Source organism: Aptenodytes patagonicus, chromosome 2 (assembly GCF_965638725.1).
Source record: "Aptenodytes patagonicus chromosome 2, bAptPat1.pri.cur, whole genome shotgun sequence".
Classification (NCBI taxonomy): domain Eukaryota; kingdom Metazoa; phylum Chordata; class Aves; order Sphenisciformes; family Spheniscidae; genus Aptenodytes; species Aptenodytes patagonicus.
In genome coordinates, this window is record NC_134950.1 from 137,230,567 (window position 1) to 137,237,067 (window position 6,501).

Consider the following 6,501-nt stretch of genomic DNA (forward strand, 5'->3'; position numbering starts at 1 on the left):
CCATTTCCAGTATTTCTGACTCTTCAGGTACAAGCAGGGGTCTGTCCAGAAGACTTACAGCTGTCTTAACACAAACCTGGACTGAGGCTAATACATCTGCCTCCCTGCAGAGCCTGTTCACTGGTTTGTGTCTAGTTAGCTCTGAGTGGAAGCAAAGAGGTAAGCAAGCCTGGCTTTTCCCACCTATGGAGAGGTGCCATGCTGTTCTTATTAATGCCGTTATCCCCTTACTACCCTGTGTTGCTGCATGCTAGTTCACCTCCTGTTGCATAAAAAGGGCAGGCATCAAGCTTTACAAATTCTTTGCATTTTAATTGTTCCCATTATCTGCCCAGAACTTCCTCTCGTTCAAGTCCCTGCTTGATTGCATTCACCTCCAGGAAGCAAAGAATAAGGCATCTAATTCACATGGTTGAAATTACTTAGTAAACAGAATGGTCTGAGCTGATGTGGAATACAGCCAAGATACTATAAAAGATGCCCTTGTTATTCAGGAGGCACCGATACATGTTTACATGATAAAAAAAGGTAAAGACAAAAGTCTTCCACCCAAAAGACACCCACTCCTCTTAAGTGTATATTCCTTATTACTGGCATTTTGTTTGTCCATATAACAAAACGTTGGAGGCTGACTTACTAGAAGCAGAGTTACTAAATGGTCCACTTACTTTTTAATTAAACAATTTATTACTACATAAACTTTTCCTTCAATTAAAAAATGCCCATCCACCTCCTATTCAGCCCTATCTTGGGGTAAAATTTCCTTGGAGGCTCTGCCTCATAATAATGGTTTTCTAAGTGACAGTGACCAGCTGGGCATTTATGCTCTGTCTTGTGCTGAGCTACGCTAAGTTGTTTTGTGACACATTTCCCTGCCCAGGGAATATTTGGGATACGGGGGTGGTTTTAAAATGTTTGTTTAGATGAGATGAGAAATGATCTCACAAGTTGCTGGAAAGAAGGGGCTTAGTGCAATGGGAGGTAAGAGAGGATGTCTCCCATATGGTGAAGAAGGAACTACACTTTAGCTCATATAAATAATAATGGCAGGTGTGGGTAATTGCACTTTAGTAAAACCACATTTGAAAGCAGTTAAGTTGTAGTTTCTTAGCAACTGCTGCTGACAGCCACTTTTTAAGCGGCCAAGGCTTTCAAATTAGGCAACACCCATAGACTGTTATACAACAGCATTAAATGGAGAGAAACACTAAAGCAGAAGTGTTTCTACTCTCTAAACAAAAACACAACGGAGGGCCAGAGCCACAGAGGAGGTGATGAAATAGGAAAAGCAGAAATTATGTCTACATGTCTAGGTAAGCCTTTTCAGGAAGAAGTGCTTAGGAAGAACTCTTATGGAGAAAGGTATGATCCATAGCCTACTCAATGTAATGGCTAGACTTTAGGGAATGTTGGCAGGGGCATAATTTGTATTTAGGTATCTTTGTTATTTTGCTAACACATTTTGTTGTGTCTTTTTATGTATTTGTCATGTAAAATCTATGTGTGTGCATGTAAAGGATTTTATTTTATGGGAATGAGTGTATCTATGCTTAGCGTGAAATGTAAATGTTGTAAGTAATGTTAATCACTTAAGACCATGCTGCCAACAAGATGATTTTGGATGTTGGATAAGAACATTTCATGGAAGAAGATGGTGCTAAAGCCAACCAAGAAGAGATGAAGGGTAGTTAAATAGAAGGAGTCTGAAGGTTTCATCTTTTTGGCTAGTTGATGCAAATTTACATTTGGCTAATTCATCCTATAGTGTCTGAGTCGTCTTCAATTCCTTTTGGATGCTCCACAGAAAGCACTATTTCTGATTGTTAATATTATCCAGAGTTCGCTAGGTCCTATCCTAGCAGTCGTTAACATGCTCTTAATTTGTTATCCATAAAGCCAGCAAAAAGTTAACTATATTTTTTTTCCTCTTTTGAAACCAGAATACTTTCTGGCAATACATAGGCTTGGATACATTGTCCTGGGGAAAAGTACTCCAACCCAAGATGGAAAAGCTAATGTATTAGTTAAGGCACTCCCTGGATTGACAAGCTTCAATTTCTGGGCAAGTGCCCTAACTTCTGGCTTACTACTTTGGTGAGTGGGAATGTCAATCTGTCTCTTACATGAATGGTATGGTATATTATGCCCTTATTCCAGCTCTGTAAAACTCTCCTTACTTTTTTAAAATAAACTTATGTATGCAAAAGAACAGTGGAATTGCCTTCTACAGGTTTTAAACCACCTTAGATATTTCCATATTTTCTTCCAAGTCCAAAGCATATTTCTCTGGCCTGACTTTCTTTAACATAGATATATAGAAAAGATGTTTGTGGAAAGAACCTGTTCTAACATGACATGCCACTGTGTCCTTCATGAGGACAGTGTAGCGTTTATTTAGAATGAGATGAGGCTATACAAAATATACACAGTACCAAAGACTGATAAATAGTAATATGGCTCATTTTATTCGGTTCACTAGCTGTTTAACTTTTATCCTATGTATCCTCGTACAACCTCTAGTATGACATAGATTCCAATATAACCACAGTTAAAAGTCATTTAGTTGTTACGTGATCCAAAACACATACAGTATTCCCAGGGGCTTCCTATGATGTCTCTGCACATTTAGAGACAGTCCTTGGATTTGAAGAGAAGAACTTATTTATCCATGACTGTTTGCTATTATATGGCGAGTCTCCAAATTTTCCTTTGTCGGGTAAAGGCTTTTAGCGTTTTAATAACATCTCATTGATATATCTATCCACTAGCTTTTAAAAAACTGCACGTGAGACTTGCTGATCACTTTAATTTATTGAAATGAGTCTGATGGCTTTTTTTCTTCTCACATTTCAGTGTTTTATTCCTGACTTGCTTGTTAATTCTCCTATTTCATGTGACGTAAAAAACATCTTTCAGTATTTCACTGTCTTGTTTTTTTAACTTATATTCCACAGAGTTGATGAATGCCCATGATTTTCACTGTGGGATGGTACACAGATGTTACACTGCAGGATATATTTATCAACTTGAATTTTAGGCCAGAAAACACTAAAACTGCATGAACCTGAGTAATAAGTTGTCTTCAGTCCCTTTAATTCTGATGAACTTGCTCCTCTTTCTTTCTGCAGGTTTTCATAGATTTTTCAAGCAGAAGTACTGAATTACAAATACAAGTGGACTCTGCAAGTGAATATAGTCTGCTGTACGCTGAAACCCAAATTTTCAAAAATGTCCTGGGATTCAAAGTACCTCAGTACTAAGCAACACAATTTTAGAGAGCTGATTTTCCCTCTAGTTCCCGCTGAAATCAAGTGGATTGCAATCTGAAATCTGAAGATGGTTGACTAGTTCAGTGCACACATTGCCATAATAAAAGCCACACATGCCACATGGGATTTTTTCTTACAGAAATCCAGTCTTGGTTCCAAACAAAGCTGCCATCCTTTTCTATGTTCCATTTTTTCCTAGCTGAACTAGGAAAGGTTGGCTTAAATGATTCACAACAAATCATCACAGATACTGCCTAATTTTTTTTTTTTTTTTTTTTTTTACTTTGTGGGATAGGAATGCATTTCTTTCTATACTTTCATTCAAAATGAATGATACCATCTTTCTTTACTCAGTAGCTGTTTCTCAGTTATTTTTGTCCCATTCAAGTATATTGTTCTGAGTGATATCCAGAAACCACTTCCATAGTTGTATGTCCTGTTTACTTAGGCCATGTAGGTTTTTAAAGCTGTCTTCATTGGCTGATGGCAGGGCACCTATCCAGTAAATGAACATGTTTTTGTAGTTTAAAAGAGATAACACTGTCTCTGTACAGCCTTTGTCTATTACTGCCAATTAAATCATTGACACTTCATTTCTCTTTTTATTGTCTGTAGTCTATGATTGAAATGCAGCAGTGACTCACTGTTACATAAAACAGGTCATATTTTGCTTCTCAACTTTATGCTTCTTTTCAAAGTATGGGTGTGCCAGCTCTAATGTGCCTGTGGCATCACTGGGAAGGAATTTGGAGGCAGAATAAAAGTATTCATTCCTTTCACCAGAATATTCCATCTACTTAAAGATCATAAAGCAGGCAGATGGGAAATGCCTAAAAAAAATACAAACCCAGGGGAAGCAGAAAAAGAACAGGTTGGAACGGACCATCTGTGAAAACTTTTTGAGTATTGGATATAAGACTTGGATAGCTGGCATAGAGAATGAAAGCCTCATTACCTCCAGATGATGCAGATGCTGCGTCTGCCTTAAAATATTGCAGAATTGTTCAAACTTCACAGCAGTAATTCTGGTAAGTTAGATGAATGGCATTGTCTGAGCTGGATTCAATAGGCTGACACCACTTGAGCAATTAAACAAAACAAGGGTCCTGCCTTTTATGTCATTTTATACACAGGATTTTCAGTCTTGCTATATTGTGCAATGCAGGAAAGATGACTTTGGTCAGACAAATCTGGCAATTCCATGAGAATTCCTGAAATTATTTGAGCGCAAAACTAGCTGGATCATTTTACTACTAGACTTAAAAGACATACCGGTCTATGAAAACTCATGATAAAAAAACATACCATATAATTAGGGATAATTTTTTTTCTTAGGGTTTTTTTTTCCCCTCTGATTTTTTTTTAAATTTATTTTATTTTCCAGTAGGTTCTGATGGAAATATCCTCTCTTTTTTAGATTTCTCTGGGTGCATACATTTGAAGAAATGAAGAAACAATTGCTTCATTAGCATTAATTAACATTAGCATTAATTAGCTAATTAGTATTAATGGTAATGAACAGTAATTTTTTTAAAAACTATTTTTTTACACTGTTATCTTGTAGTAATAAATAGTTCTCAGCCATAGAATCTTTCCCTGAGATGAAAGAGCTACAAATATGAGCAGGAAGTGATACTGACTATAATTTAAAGACCACCTCTAAAATGACCTATATCATCTTGAAAGTCATTGTAAAGTCACCTTGTCCTGTTCTCTTCCCCCCTCTTCCTAGGAAATTTTTGTTTGTTTTTTTTTTTTAAGTGAAGGTCCCAGTTCCTGAGCAAAAACTTGGAATGTGTGTATATAATAACATAATTAGTAAATACAGTGAGCCATTCAAATTCCAATGAAAAATTCCCCACCAGATTTTATAACAGCTGCTGAAGTCATGTGGATAAGCCTGCTCCCAGTCTGAACATCACGGGAAAGAAAGATCAAAGGATTGTTCAGAGCTAACCATGTCTACAGTAGGGTAAAAGAAACAAGGGCAAAATTATGTCTATTTTTTGAGGTTTTTAAAAACTGCTTTTGTCCATAATTATTTTATAGAGAACTGAAACCCTGTTTTAAAAATTTCAGACTCAATTTGAAATTATTCGCCCAGATTCTCCATAGGAACAAACATGTTGCTATGGAGATGGACCAGAGCAAAGACAAAATATAGATGCAGACAGATTCCCCAGAGGAATGTAATTCAAGGCATAAATACACTGCTTAAACAGTATAAACACTGTCCTGGTATGTCTTGTTTTCTCCATCAAAAGTACAATAAAATATCCCTAATCCTAAATGATCTGTTGTTGTTTTAGGAATAGCTTTTAAAAGATTAGTCATTCTTCTAACATTTCTTTTACTTTTTTTTTTTCATAAAGGACAATACAGAAACTTTTTTATTGCCTCAGTGCTATTAAAAGAAAAGGGGAAATCAGCAATAAAATGGATAAAACTTTGCAGAAAAAGCAGCGGTGAGGACTTTGCTGATGTGAAGAGATCTTGCTTGCTGTGAGTTCAGTATTCATAACAAACGTGTAAAAATGTATTCCTTTTTCTTCATTGCTATAAAATATGCTGAGCCCATGTGGAACTTCCGAGAGAGAAAGGATGAGTGCTTCTGCTCTGAAACCCAAGCATCTGCCACTTGGCATACACAAAAAATCTTCATTAAGCTTTTGGATAAAAGAACCTCTAAACATACAGTTGTGGAGATGCGATTCTGTCTCTGAGAAGCCAGCACAGTACACATGAGCTACCTACCTGGATCATTGTACTCCAAAAGTAATATCCGTGAAAGTGACACAGTCTCAGATAATCAAGGAGAAAATATTATAATGGTCTTTCTCTCCAGTAGCCAGTAATTCAGCAAAGGGAAAGCTCATGCCAACGTCAGCGCTACATTTATTGAAGTGCACAACTTTACCTGCATATGCTGTCTAAAATCATAGCTTCTATTTCAGATTAAATATCTCATTGTATTATCACTTTCCTCTAGCTCTCCATGAAAATAGTAAGAATCCTAGCACGTGGTATCAAAAAGGATAGGTTAAAACCGCTCCTGTATTTTTTCTTATACGCATTATTTTCATAGGTCTCTCATTTTCTGCAAGTAGCTTGTGGAATTCAATATATATGGCCTTTTATAGCATTGCATCACTGTGTAGTACCACAACATGAAGAAAATATTCAAGCTATAAATTAGATAGACCTCCTTCATGGATAACCCATTCTTAACATT

General features: G+C 36.5%; 1 long non-coding RNA gene across 1 annotated transcript; it reads left to right on the forward strand.

The window, feature by feature from the left end:
* The first annotated feature begins 1,219 nt into the window (after window positions 1-1,219).
* LOC143157499 (uncharacterized) lies at window positions 1,220-3,537 on the forward strand. Its single transcript, XR_012994806.1, has 3 exons — window positions 1,220-1,313; window positions 1,941-2,094; window positions 3,129-3,537. It is a non-coding gene; the product is annotated as an uncharacterized LOC143157499 (long non-coding RNA).
* Window positions 3,538-6,501: the final 2,964 nt, after the last annotated feature.